This window comes from Typopeltis vanoorti, chromosome 11, assembly GCF_054136105.1.
Source record: "Typopeltis vanoorti isolate ZY-2024b chromosome 11, IOZ_Tvanoo_1.0, whole genome shotgun sequence".
NCBI classification, from domain to species: domain Eukaryota; kingdom Metazoa; phylum Arthropoda; class Arachnida; order Uropygi; family Thelyphonidae; genus Typopeltis; species Typopeltis vanoorti.
This window is the reverse complement of record NC_143559.1, coordinates 80,262,072-80,276,031: the sequence shown is the minus strand read 5'-3', so window position 1 is coordinate 80,276,031 and position 13,960 is coordinate 80,262,072. Positions and strand designations below refer to the sequence as shown.

At 39.3% G+C, this 13,960-nt stretch overlaps 1 protein-coding gene across 2 annotated transcripts in view; it reads right to left on the bottom strand.

The window, feature by feature from the left end:
• LOC150101779 (dipeptidyl peptidase 4-like) overlaps positions 1 to 13,960 on the bottom strand; it is a 576,437-nt gene that overhangs the window by 248,042 nt on the left and 314,435 nt on the right. The window lies entirely within an intron of this gene.

Genomic DNA, 13,960 nt, shown 5'->3' with positions numbered 1-13,960 from the left:
CTACTCCCCCATGTATTGAAATATTTCTTTTGTGTGAATCTTATAGACTCCCTTCAGTAACATAAGTCTCTATCATATTGCCTCTCCTCTGCCTGTAAGCTGAACTCTGCAAACTCCCCACCACACACACACATACTCAAAATCTATCCTCATAGGGGACATTCCACAGACCTGTCACCAGCTTGGTCACTTGTCTATGAATTCTCTCCAACATTTCCTGATCCTCAAGAAATACAGGTGATCAAATCTGTGCACAGCAGTCAACATATGGTCAAATCATAGCCTTATAGAGTTTATTATCCCTCTTTTCCTCTTTATATATACTTGTTAATGTATTCTTCAGCATCCAAGTAATCTGCCAACTCTTGCAATATGTCCTCTGAATTTCAAATCTCTATCCACCATCACCCTTAGATCCCTAACTTCATCAATTTCCCATAAATTAGTACCATCAGTATGATATGAAGTATTATTATTATTATTCGTGACACCTCCAAGGAGTCCGAAGACTCATTACTGGAGTAAACCTACTGTACAACACTCCATCTCTACCACTACACCTAACCTCTACTACTAATCATATACATCAATGCCATCTACTGCCCACCATCACAACTAGTATTTTTTGTCTGCAAATTGTGTGTGTTCTGAAGGGCCAATTTGTCTATATGCAGGATGAAAAACCTGAGTTTCCAAGAGAAAAACCATGCTACTTCCATATGAGGTTGGCTAACTTATCTTCAATTGAAAAAGTCCATATAAAGATTTCTCATGTCATGATGGGAATCAAACTTGGGCCTTTTCTGATTGAAGGGTACAACGTACCGTCGTTCTTCCAATTATGCTACCAAGGTGTTTATGTAATTTTAAGTATATAATCTTTTCATCCTGAAGTGCATTACCTTACATTTTACAACACTGAATTGATAACCATTGTCCTTTGCCTACACTACCAATTTATTTAAATCATCCTGTAAGATATCTACATCACCTTTATCAACTATTGCCTTCCTAGTTTTGCATCATCAGCAATCAATTGAATATTACCCTTCAATCTTCCACTGTATCATCAACGTAAAAATTAAAGAGAGTAGCGGTCCTAGTACCAAACTCTGGGGCACTCCACTAGCCGCCTTCATTCACCTTGATTCCACTCCACCATACAACTTCTGAAGTCTGCCAATCAGCCACCCTCCCCCATCTATGCCATCAGTCTCGTATCCATTCCCATTTGCTCCAACTTATGTAAAAGTTTCCTATGTGGTATTCTGTCAAATGCCTTTGCAAAGTCCAGCAGTATCATGGTGTAGCCATTTCCTTTATCCAATTCTACTTTCACCTTCTTTTATAAATGAATAAATGCTATCACCTTCTTGAATAAATGTAAAAGGCAGGATCTACCTTTTACAAAGCAATGCTACCCTCTGAATTTTACTTTTAAACAACTTTTCCAATAATTTAACCACTACTCCAAAGATATTAACTGGTCTGTAATTTACTTCTGCTTTCTGTCTTGGAACCACCTTTATGTAATGGAACTATCTTACCCTCTTTCCACTCCCTTGAACCCTTGCCAGAGCCGAGATTTAGATTAAACATCTTCGTCAGAGGCACTGCCAGTTTCTTACACATTCTTATATCACACGAGCTGACATACTGGCCAGGTCCATTGCTGTATTCACATTGATATTTTTCACATCAGTCTCTGTCACCTCAGTAACTGCAAAGTCACCACTTGGATGATATACCTTTGCAAAGTGATCACTTGGTAAATGAACTATTTCTTCTTCTTCTGTCACTTTCCTATCATCAGCAGTGAGTAATGTTATCTTTCTATAATCATTCTTTCTCTTAATTGCTACAGAGCAAAAAACAACTCTTTTGGATTTACTTTAGTCTCTTAACTAATTTTTTTCTCAAAATCTGATATATCTTTCTTTACCATACTAGTTACCCTTCTTGCTTGTGTTTTATATTATTATTATTATTGCATGACACCTCCAAGGAGTCCAAAAACTCATCAGGGGGGGGGGACACCTATCCTACAGCTCTGTCTCCACCACTCAATCCACTAACGACTATGAATCACAACTACACCAACGTCATCTGCCACCCAATATCACCACTAGTATGTTGGCAATCACAAACATCCATGCCCACAGTGGGATTTGAACCCACGACCATTTGGCTGGAGAGCAGATGCACTAACCACTCAGTCAACCAGGCCAGCATTATTGCTCATGGGAATGCTGATCACCTTGTTGTTTATATTCCTTATGTAATGTTTTCTTTTTTTGCAGCTCCTGCTTCATATTGCTACTCATCTAGTTAATCCTTACTCAATTTATCCTCTCGATCTTCATTAACTTTGCATAAAGCCACCTTTATGCAATGAGATTATCTTACCTTTCTCCACTCCCCTGAAATCTTGCTAGAGTTGTGACTTAGAATGAACCACTTCATCAGAAGTAATGACAGTTCTCTTGCACATTCATGTAGTACACAGGCAGATATGCCATCCAGTCCCACTGTTGTATTCACATTGATAGTTTTCAATACTCTGAACACTCCATGTTCATGTACCTCAATTTTGATATGCATCTCTATCACACCAGCAGCCGCAAAATCCCCAACTTTTAAATGATTAACATGTAAGCTAAACAGTATACCAAGAAAAGACCTCTGTAACTAATCAGGAAAACATGTTATTAGTTTCAAGTTAGAAGTGGTACTAAATTTAAGCAGGATAAAAGTAAGGGGTTCGCGCGGTTAGCCTAGTGGCTATGCGCTTTGCAACCATATATGCCTGGGGTTCTAGGTTCGATTCCCGTTGATGACGTGAAGAGCTTAAGGATCTTCCTCAGCCATAGCCAGGTTAGCCGGTCTTGAGCATGGACAGCAAGGTTTTTCCCACCAGTTTATCTGGGGTTTTTCATCCTGCAAGCAGGCAAACTGACCCCATGAACATACAGGCTACATTCATAGGATATAGTACAGCAAGGAAGGCAATGGGAAACCACCTTGCTCATAATCATTTCCCTAGTATGGCAGCATATAGCTACCCCCACCAGCCATATGGCTGAGGGAAATATTCCATTCCAAAAGTAAGAGAAAATGTAAACATGCATGCAGGGTGCTAGAGTGCTGCTTAGTGAAAAGCCAGCAAGAGAGTGAGGGATGCAGGTGAGCAATCAAGGAAAAGATTGGTAAGAGTTGTGATGTATGGAGACTCAATGATCCATGGTGTGCAACATAGGATGCCAAAGCAGTGTTTGCCTGGGGGAATGATAGAGAGTGTGGCTATGGCAATTAAGTGGCGTGAATGAAATGATTTTGATGGTTGGCACGAATGACTTGAGAGGAACAGATCTGAGATTCTTATTTGTGGTTGTACAAAAGAAAACACAGACAGGAAAGAGAGAGAGAGAGTGTGTGTGCGTGCGCGTGTGTGTGTTGCCCAGATGTGATGGTGACAAGCTGAACAGAAGAGCAGTAATAATGAATAGCATAATAGCCAGAATGTGTCAGAAGACAGGATTGGAATATATGGATGCTTGGAGGGCATTTGAGGACAGAAAGGAACTGTATGCGAGAGACCACTTGCATTTGAATGAGGAAGGACATAGGCATCTGGAAAGATTGCTGTTTTCTGAATGAGTTGGTCTGTCAATGCAGGGAAACTAGAAATCCCAGGGTGGAAGTAGCAGGGGTGGACTCTTGTGGGAATGGGGACAATATCAGGTAACACTGAGTCCAGTAGGGTCTGAAGGGGATTATAGGTATAGAAGCAGTGACATTTTTATGCTTTATACTAATGCCAGGAGTGTCCAGAATAAAGGAGATGAATTGGTGGCACTGATAGCATCAGGCCAAAGATTACTGGGATCTCTGAGACGTGGTTGATAGAAGATGATATACAGGAATAGAAGTAGCAGGGTACAGCATTTTTCGGCAGGAAAAGGGAAAACATGGTGGTGGAGTACTGCTTATGATAAGTGATGACTTATGCCTGCTAAGAGGAGATTTGGAAGGCAGCAACACTGATGGTTTTGAAAGCATATGGTGTGAGGTAGAGGTCGGCAAGACAGCATATTTAGTGGGATGCTGCTACAAGCCAAGGAGCACAGAGGGTGGGGAGCAGGAGATGTTTAGGCAGTTGAGCTTGGCAAGTGCAAGAAGAATGATTATTGTTATGGGAGTCCTTTCTTCATGTTTACAAGATGATCAGAATACATTTTGAAAAATTATGGAGACAACTACCGTGTTAGATCTAACACAGTAGTTGTCTCCATAATTTTTCAAAATATATCGTTATGGGAGATTTTAACTACAGCAGTATAAACTGGGAAGAAGAAAATGCATGTAGTAATAAGGGAATGGAATTTCCAGAATTTTCGAGGGACAAATGTCTTAGGTAACATGTACTAAAGGGAACAAGAAGTTCAAGAGTTTTGTATTTGGTCATAGCATCAGAAGAGCTGATAATAACTGACATGACATCTCTCCCCCAAGTTAGAGAGAGAGGGATCATGTGGTATGGACTTGGACAGTGAATGGATATGCAAGAGTATCAAAGAAAAGGGAACATACGTGGAATTATAAGGCGGGTGATTGTAATAGTCTTAGATATCAGCTTGGGACAGTTCCATGGAAGCAGAACTGGAAGGCCAGGATATTGTTAGTGCTTGGGAAATTGTGAAGGAATATTTGTTAGCAGATAGTAAGCTGTATTCCACGAGTGAAGAAGCAGACACAATTTGGTGTAAAGTGGATGACAAACAATATCAAACAAGAACGGTAAGTGAAAAAAAGATTATGGAAGATATATAAGGAAAGGAGTGGACAGCAGATGCATGAAGAATATAAGACTCAGATCAGGAGAGTGACTAGTATGGTAAGGAAGGCAAAACTGGAATATTAGAAGAGATTAGCACTTAGATCAAAAGAAAATCCTATGGAATTTTTTAGTTATGTGGCCAGTAGGAGGAGAAATGATTGTGGAAGAATGACACTGTTGGATAAAAATGGGAATAGAGTGACTGATGCAGAGGACAGAGTGGAGTTGTTCAATGAACACTTTATTGGAGTATTTCATCCTGGAGAAGTAGGTTTTAATACTAGAGGGATAGGAAAGGTTCGGGATTTAGAAGAGCAAGAGCGTTCCAAATACTGAGTTTGGAACACACCATCCAGTCGCACAGCTTTATTGACATCAGTCAATAAAGCTGTGGGACTGGATGGTATTTTACCATGGGTTTTGAGAGAATGTGCTAAAGAACTGACAGTTCCATTGTATCCAAGGAAACGGAAGGAAGGTAAGATAGTACCATTGCATAAGATGTTGAAAGTTTATTTTTCACTTGGTTAGAGTATAATAAATTTAGTTTAATCCTTTATCCAAGTGTGAGCAAACAAAGTTTGTGCCTGAAAGCATCTTCAGGACTGGGTTAAAGTGGTACAACACCAGGCAACTCCTTGCAAAGGTGGAGCAAGCTACCAACACTCCTATCTCAGTATCTCCCATAATGCAAAACACATCTCCTTGCAGATATGTCTAATGTTATGCATTAAGGGAAGGACCACTACCCAGACTAGTTTCGATCTTTATTGAGGTCTCTTCAGTGGGAGCCAGGCCCAAGTGGAGTTGTGGTGTGCCACCCTTTTTTTTAATAAATTACTCTGGATTTAGAGAAGGATGTTGAAAGTTTATTTTTCACTTGGTTAGAGTATAATAAATTTAGTTTAATCCTTTATCCAAGTGTGAGCAAACAAAGTTTGCGCCTGAAAGTGTACCACCTTACCCCAGTCCTGAAGATACTTTCAGGCGCAAACTTTGTTTGCTCACACTTGGATAAAGGATTAAACTAAATTTATTATACTCTAACCAAGTGAAAAATAAACTTTCAACATCTTTCTCTAAATCCAGAGTAATTTATTAAAAAAAGGGTGGCACACCATTTGGCAACTCCTATAGGTAGAGATGACCTTGCTAATGCTTCTGCCTGGTATCTCCACTTTGGCCTGGCTCCCACTGAAGAGACCTCAATAAAGGTCGAAACTAGTCTGGGTAGTGGCCCTTCCCTTAATGCGTAACATTAGACATATCCGCAAGGAGATGTGTTTTGCATTATGGGAGATACTGAGATAGGAATGTTGGTAGCTTGCTCCATCTTTGCAAGGAATTTCCCTGGTGTTGTACCACCTTACCCCTAGTCCTGAAGATACTTTCAGGTGCAAACTTTGTTTGCTCACGCTTGGATAAAGGATCAAACTAAATTTATCATTGCATAAGAGCGGTAGCAGACTGGAAGTGTCTAATTATAGGCCAATCATGAGTAGTTGTTAAAGTCTTGGAGAAATTAGTGAGGGATTATATACAGCATTGGACAGATGAGGGTAATGTTATCTGTGAGAATCAACATGGATTTGTTAAGGGGTACTCTTGCTTCAGTAATATGATTGACTTTTATAATAAAGTGACAAGAGCAGTTGATGTGGGAAAGGCATATACTGCCATGTTTTTGAATTTTGCAAAGGTGTTTGACAGGGTGCCACATGATAAGCTGATATTTAAGTTGCAGCACATGGGTCTGGATGTCAGGTTGGTCAACTGGATTCAGGATTGGCTGTCTGATAGGTATCAGAGTTGTGTATGGTGGGGCAGTTTCAAGGAAGCAAAAGGTTACAAGTGCGGTTCCACAGGACTGAGTACTGGGACCTGTATTGTTTAACCTGTATATCCATGACATTGTTAATGGATTGTAAGGGGATATTCAGTTGTTTGCAGATGATGTGAAGTTGGGAAGAGTTATTAGTAATAGTGCAGATGTGGCAGCCCTGCAAGAAGATTTGAATAAACTAGACCGATGGGCAAATGAATGGGGATATCAGTTTAATGCAGCAGAATTTAAAGTCTTGAAGTTTGGAATACATCGATGGGAGGCTGCCTACTCAATTGGAGGAGCTGTACTGAAGGAAGTAGTGGAGACAAGAGATCTGGGGGTGGGGGTTGATGATTGATCTAAAACTGAAATTCAGGGAGCATATTGCAAAGGTGGGGAAAGCATCCGAGGATTGCTGCGATAATGAGAAGAATGCTGACCTGCAGAGATAACAGAGTTATCATTCCGTTGTATAAGACCCTGATCAGACCACACTTTGACTACTGTTCTCAGATTTGGTCTCCAGGATTTGAAAGGGATAAATTAACTGGTAAGGGTACAGAGGTAGATAACAAAGATGGTTTCAGGACTGTACAATGTTAGTTATGAGGATCGACTGAAGTGATGTGGACTGCAGAGTTTGGTGGATAGAAGGAGAGGTGATATGATTGAAAATTTTACACTGTTGAGAGGCAGTTACAGGGGAGTTCTTTTGCTTGGAAACAGAGGGAAGGAATGATGACAAGGGACCATCCCTTTATGTTGTGAAAGGAGGCTGTGAGCAAGAGGGTGAAGAGTAGTTTCTTTGCATGGAGGATGGTTAAACCATGCAATGCATTGCCTAATAGAGTGTTGAGAGCAAGAACAGTCAATGAGTTCAAGGAATGGTATGATAGTATTTGTGTTTCTTAGGAAGGACCTCCCATGATGAGTCTCTCGACTCCATGGAGGTCTGAATAATAATAATAATTATTAGTAGTAGTAAATTCTCTGTCATATTTTCAAACTCTGTACTTATGCCATCTAATCCAGTTGATTTTCTATTTTTTGTTACCTTTATTACTTCTTTTAGTTCTTCCAATTTTATTGGTTCTATATCAGCACTGATTTCTTCATTATTATTTTCTGTAATTAAATTTGGATCATACCATAAATTCTTATATTCTATCCATTGTTTCTTTTGTATTATGTTGATTTGTGCTGAATCTCTTTCTTTGTTGTTTAATTTCTTTAAGATTATGTATGTTATGTCTTGTCTTCCATGTATGTCTTCTTCAATTTCATTACTAAATCTGTCCCAAGAATCTTAGCTTTCTGTAATATGGTTTTAGCTATATTTCTTTTGTTTTTGTATGGTTGTTCTGCTTCCTTTGTTTTTGAAGGAGTAATTTGTATGACATTTGCTTTTCTTTTATTGTATTTTCTATATCTGTGTTCCAGATTTTTAATGTTTTTCTTTTGAATATTTTACTTTTCTTTCTGAGTACTTCAGAGGCTGCTTTATGGATTATATTTATTAAATCTTTCCGTTCTTCTTCTATATCTTCACTGATTTGGACTTCTTTTCGGTAATCTGTTAATTGCGATTAATATAACATTCAAATGCTTTCTTCTTGTAATAGATAAACTTTGTATACTTGTTCTATTTCTCGTTTTTTTCTTATTTACTTCCTTTATCCATTTTACTAGTATTTCTGTTGAGTCTTAAGTGCTGGGAGGACATCATTTTGGAGGTTTAATGGAATATTTACAGCACTTGGAAAGGATTAAAAACTAATTTTAATGCTTCCAATATTTCATCTCAGTCACTGAGACATCTTCAGGGATTACAAATAACTCTTGTAACACACACTCAAATACAACACAATACTAAGTAAAACACATGGGTGACTCTAAAGTTCTATCTAGGAGGTGCGCCCGCTATGGGTGTTTGTAGGTGGCCTAGGATGTAAAGTGGGACCTCTGATAATTAATGTTTCCCAAATTTTGGGAAGTTTTAGGCAACTGTATTTATTTAAATTCAGTTAATTTCTGAGTGTCTTTGCAGATTCTAAAAACAGTCTTTCTTTTTTGAATTTATTATGGTGGAGCATGGTAGTTTATATCCAAAACATGGTCTGCAAGGCCAGATTGACCATGGTCGTGATTGCAGATGCATGATTTGTGTTCTTCTAAACAGATGGTGCTGATCTATCTGTCTGTCCGAAGTAAGCCAGCTTGCAGGAACAGCATACTTTATATACTCCAAGCACTGAGAGAGAGGAGGAAGCTCATCTTTGGTAGAACAGATAAGGGTTAAGGATTAAGCCCCACCATAAACTTGCTATTATTTTTGGCTTATTCTTACCGAGAGGGCGAGGTCAGAGTCGGACATGTTTTGTGATAGAAGAGAAGAAAAAGATAAGTTTTTTGTGATTTAGTATATTTTCGTTATTTTGTATAGTATAGTTTATAGTTAAGTATAGTTATACGTATAGCATTGGTTAAGTATAGCTGATAGTAGAGCGTTTAGTATATAGTTATAATAATTCCTAGTACTTTGCACTACTTAATGCAAATGATGGTGGCAGCCACAGCTCAAATTACGAATGGTGTGTGTCACCAAGTCTTCCCCCATTTAAGGAATACATTTTGCGTAGCATACTACGGGATTTTGCATTATGCAGTGCTTGTGGTATGTACGCATCCTGGCAGTTGGGTATGTGGCAGGTGAGAGATCGGGAAGTATATATATGTGAAAAATGCAGGAAATGGGAAGAACTTTGCGAGTTAGAGATTACCATAAGTGACCTCAGCAGCGTTGCATCAGAGGCAGGAGAATATCGACCTAGAGAGATGCGTAGTTTGATAGAGGAGAGAATAATGAGCAAATTATAAATGAAAAGGTAAGAGTGGGGCGTGTGGAAAGTTTAAATAATTGTGAAGTTTTCAGAGATAGTCTTAATTGGGAGGATGAATGGCGAGCAAGCGTGGGTAGCTTGCAGAGAGAGAGAGAGAGAGAGAGAGAGAGAGAGAGGGGGGTGAACTGAAAGAGGAAGCCGAATGTCTCAGGAATGAGTTGAGAAGTGTGAAAGATGACATTAAGTGAATGGAAGAGATGAATGCAAGGTGAATAAGAGTAGGAGTGAGAGAGTTATGGGAATGATAGAAGAGGAGAGAGAATAGAAACAGTAGAAGAGAGGGAATGAGAGAGAGTTATGTGAATTATAGAAGAGGAGAGAATAGAAACAATAGGAGAGAGGGATTGAGAAGAATGCAAGGGGGAGATGCTGTAACCAGGGATAGAGAGAGATGCCAAGACAGCAGGTAAGTAAAGGAATGTGGAGAATAAGTGTTAGAGGAGAGAGAGTGAGGGATGCAGATGAGCAATCAATCAAGGAACAGAGTGGTAAGAGGTGTGATGTATGGAGACTTGATGATCCAGGGTGTGCAAGATAGGATGCCAGAGGTGCGTTTGCCTGGGGAACGATAGAAAGTGTGGCTATGGCAATTAAGTGGGGTGAAAGGGTGGATGAGATAATTGTGATGATGGGCACGAATGACTTGAGAGGCAGTGTAAATCAGGTGGAAAGAGATCTGAGATTCATGCTTGAGGTTGTACAGAAAAAAACTCAGCGAGGGAAGATAGTGTGTGTATGGCCTAGGTATAATAATGATGAACTGAGTAGAAGAGCATTAATAATGGATAGCATGATAGCCAGAATGTGTCAGGAGAGAGGCTTGGAATACATAGATGCATTTAAGTAGAGGGCATTTGAGGACAGAAAGGAACTGTATGCAAGAGACCATTTGTATTTGAATGAGGAAGGATGTAGGCATCTGAAGAGATTGCTGTTCTCTGAACGAGTTGGTGTGTCAATGCATGGAAACTAGAAGTAATAGAGTGGATGGTAGCAGGGTTGGCCTCTTATGGGAATAGGTGCTTGGGAAAAGGAGGAATACATTGGATAATGCTGAGTCCATTGGAGTCAGGAGGGAGATAAGAACAGATATAGAAACAGTGACAATTTTATGCTTTATACTAATGCCAGGAGTATCCGGAATAAAGGAGACAAATTGGTGGCGCTGATAGCATCAGCCTGTTGGAAGATTATTGGGATCTCTAAGAAATGGTTGACAGAAGATGATATAATAACAAGCATAGAAGTAGCAGGGTACAGCATTTTTCGAAAGGATAGAAAGGGAAAATGCAGTGGTGGAGTACTGCTTATGATAAGTGATGACTTATGTCCTCTCAGAGTGGAGGTTTTGGAGGGCAGTGACACTAATGGTCTTGAAAGCATATGGTGTGAGGTAGAGGTGGGCAAGACAGGATATTTAATGGGGTGTTGCTACAAGCCAAGGAGCACAGAGGGTCGGGAGCAGGAGATATTTAGATTAATCTTGGGAAGTGAAAGAAGAATGACTGTTATGGGAGATTTTAACTACAACAGTATAAGCTGGGAAGAGGAAAATGCATGTAGTAATAAGGGAATGGAATTTCTAGAATTCCCGAGGGACATATGTCTTAGGAAACCTGTAATAGAAGGTTCAAGAGTTTTGGATTTGGTCATAGCATCAGAAGAGCTGATTATAACTGAGGTGGCATCTCTTCCTCCAGTTGGAGAGAGAGTGATCATGTGGTTTTGATTTGAAAGATGAATAGACATGTAGGAGTATCAAAGAGAAGAGAATATATGTGGAATTACAAGGTGGTGATTATAATCATCATAGATATCAACTTGGGGCAGTTCCATGGAGGGAGAAATTGGAAGGGTGAGATATCATCAGCACTTAGGAAATTATAAAGAAATATTTGTTAGCAGCAATATAAGCTGTATTCCAGAGTGAAGAAGAGGACACAATTTGGTGTAAAGTGGATGACAAACAATATCAAACAGGAACTTCAGGTGAAAAAGAGGTTATGAAAGAGATAAAAAGAGGAGTGGAGAGCAGATGCATGAAGAATATAAGACTCAGGCCAGGAAAGTGACCAATATGGTAAGGAAGACAAAACTGGAATACGAGAAGAGATTGGCCCTAATGTCCAAAGAAAATCCTATGGAATTTTTTTTAGCTATGTGGCCAGTAGGAAGAGAAATTATTGTGGAAGAATGACATTGTTGGACTTTTTCAATGTCATTGAAAAGCCCAACATTGGAGTATTTCATCCTAGAGAAGTAGGTTTTAATACTAGAGGGATAGGGCAGGTTTCAGGTTTAGAGGTGTAAGAGGAGAATGTGTTTCCAATACTGAGTAATCTGGATGTCAACAAAGCTGTCGGATTGGATGGAATTTTGCCACAGGTTTGAGAAAATGTGCAAAAAACTAATTCCATTGACCTGGCTTTTCAATGAAAGTCTTGCTATGGGAAAGGTATCTAAGGAATGGATGGAAGGTAAGATAGTGCATTGTATAAAGGCAGTAGTAAACTTGAAGTTCAAATTATAGATCAGTTTATGTTTCATCTGTAGTTATTAAGATCTGGGAGAAATTAGTGAGGGACCATATACAGTGTTGGACAGATGAGGGTAATGTTATCTGTGAGAGCCAATATGCATTTGTTAATGGGTGCTCTTGCTTTAGTAATATGATTGCCTTCAACAATAACATGACAAGAGCAGTTGATGAGGGAAAGGCACATACTGCCAACCTTTTGGATTTTGCAAAGGCATTTGACAGGGTGCCACATGCTAAGCTGATATTTAAGTTGCAGCACATGGGTTTAAATGTCAGGTTAGTCAACTGGATTGAGGATTGACTAGCTATAGGTATTAGAGAGTTGTGCATGGTGGGACAATATCAAGGAATCAAAAGGTTATAAGTGGGGTCCCACAGGGCTCAGTACTGGGACACGTATTGTTTAACCTTTATATCAATGACATTGTCAGTGGATTTCAGGGGGATATTCAGTTGTTTGCAGATGATGTGAAGCTAGGAAGGATTATTATTAATATTGCAGATGTGGCAGCCCTGTAAGAAGATTTGAATAAACTGGACAGATAGGCATATGAATGGGGTGTTAGTTTTATGCAGCAAAATGTGAAGTCTTGAAGTTTGGGATATATATTGATGGGAGGCTGCATATTCAGTTGGAGGTGCTGTACTGGAGCAAGTAGAGGAGACATATCAGTGTGATGATCAATAGAAACCTGAAAAACATATTGCAAAGGTGATGAAGGTAACTCAAAGGGTTGCTGCAATTCTGAGAAGGAAGCTGACCTGCAGAGATAAAAGAGTTGTCATTCCATTGTATAAAGCTCTGATCAGACCACACTTGGACTATTGGTCTCAAATTTGGTTCCCAGGATTTGAAGGGGATAAATTAACTGTGGAAAGGATGCAGAAGCAGATAACAAACATGGCATTAGTACTGTACAATGTTTGTTATGAAGACAGGTTAAGAGAATGTGGACTGCAGAGTTTGGTAAACAAAAGGAGAAGTGATATGATTGAGACTTTTAAACTGTTGAGAGCTAGTTACAGGGTTGACATTAGGGAGTTCTTTCACTTGGTGGAACAGGGGGAATGAACAAGGACAAGTGGCATCCCTGGAAGTTATGAAAGGAAGCTGTGAGCAAGAGGGTGAGGAGTAGTTTCTTTGCATGGAGGGTGGTTGAACCATGGAATGCATGGATTGATAGAGTGTTGAGAGCAAAAATGGTCAATGAGTTCAAGGAGTGGTATGATAGATTTGTGTTTTCTAGGAAGGACCTCCCATGATGAGTCTTTTGACTGCATGGATGCTCAATTGTAATAATAATAATAATCCATGCATCAATTCAGCATATATTTGCTGTACAGATTCTTATCCTTGGAAAGTGATTCAAGAAAGTTCTCCGACATTCTTTTACTCTTCCCGCTGATTCTCTTCGTCTTGTCAATGACAGCTTTTATACTTTCTCACTAACTTCTTTACTTTGCTGCCGGCTTGTGTCTTTTCAACAATGATGATGAACTATGATGACTGCTCTCTTTCGCCTGCCATCTCTCCTTTTTCTTATTTACAACGATGACCCTTCGTCTTACAAAAGGCAATCCAATACAAATGTTTTACAACCTATGTGCATGCTTGATTCCAAGATTCACAGTGAGGACTCCACATCACACATATCTGCCATTATTACAATTCTTGTGTCAGAAGATAATTTGAATAATGCAAAGTAATTATCATACTGAATAATATTTTACATAACAGAGAAGTAATTCATATAAACCAGGGTTCTCAACCTTTTTCAGTTGTGTACTACTATATTTAATTGAGAATATTAGATGTACCAGTAAGCAAATTTATTCTGGAAAAGCATGATTTGTTGGTC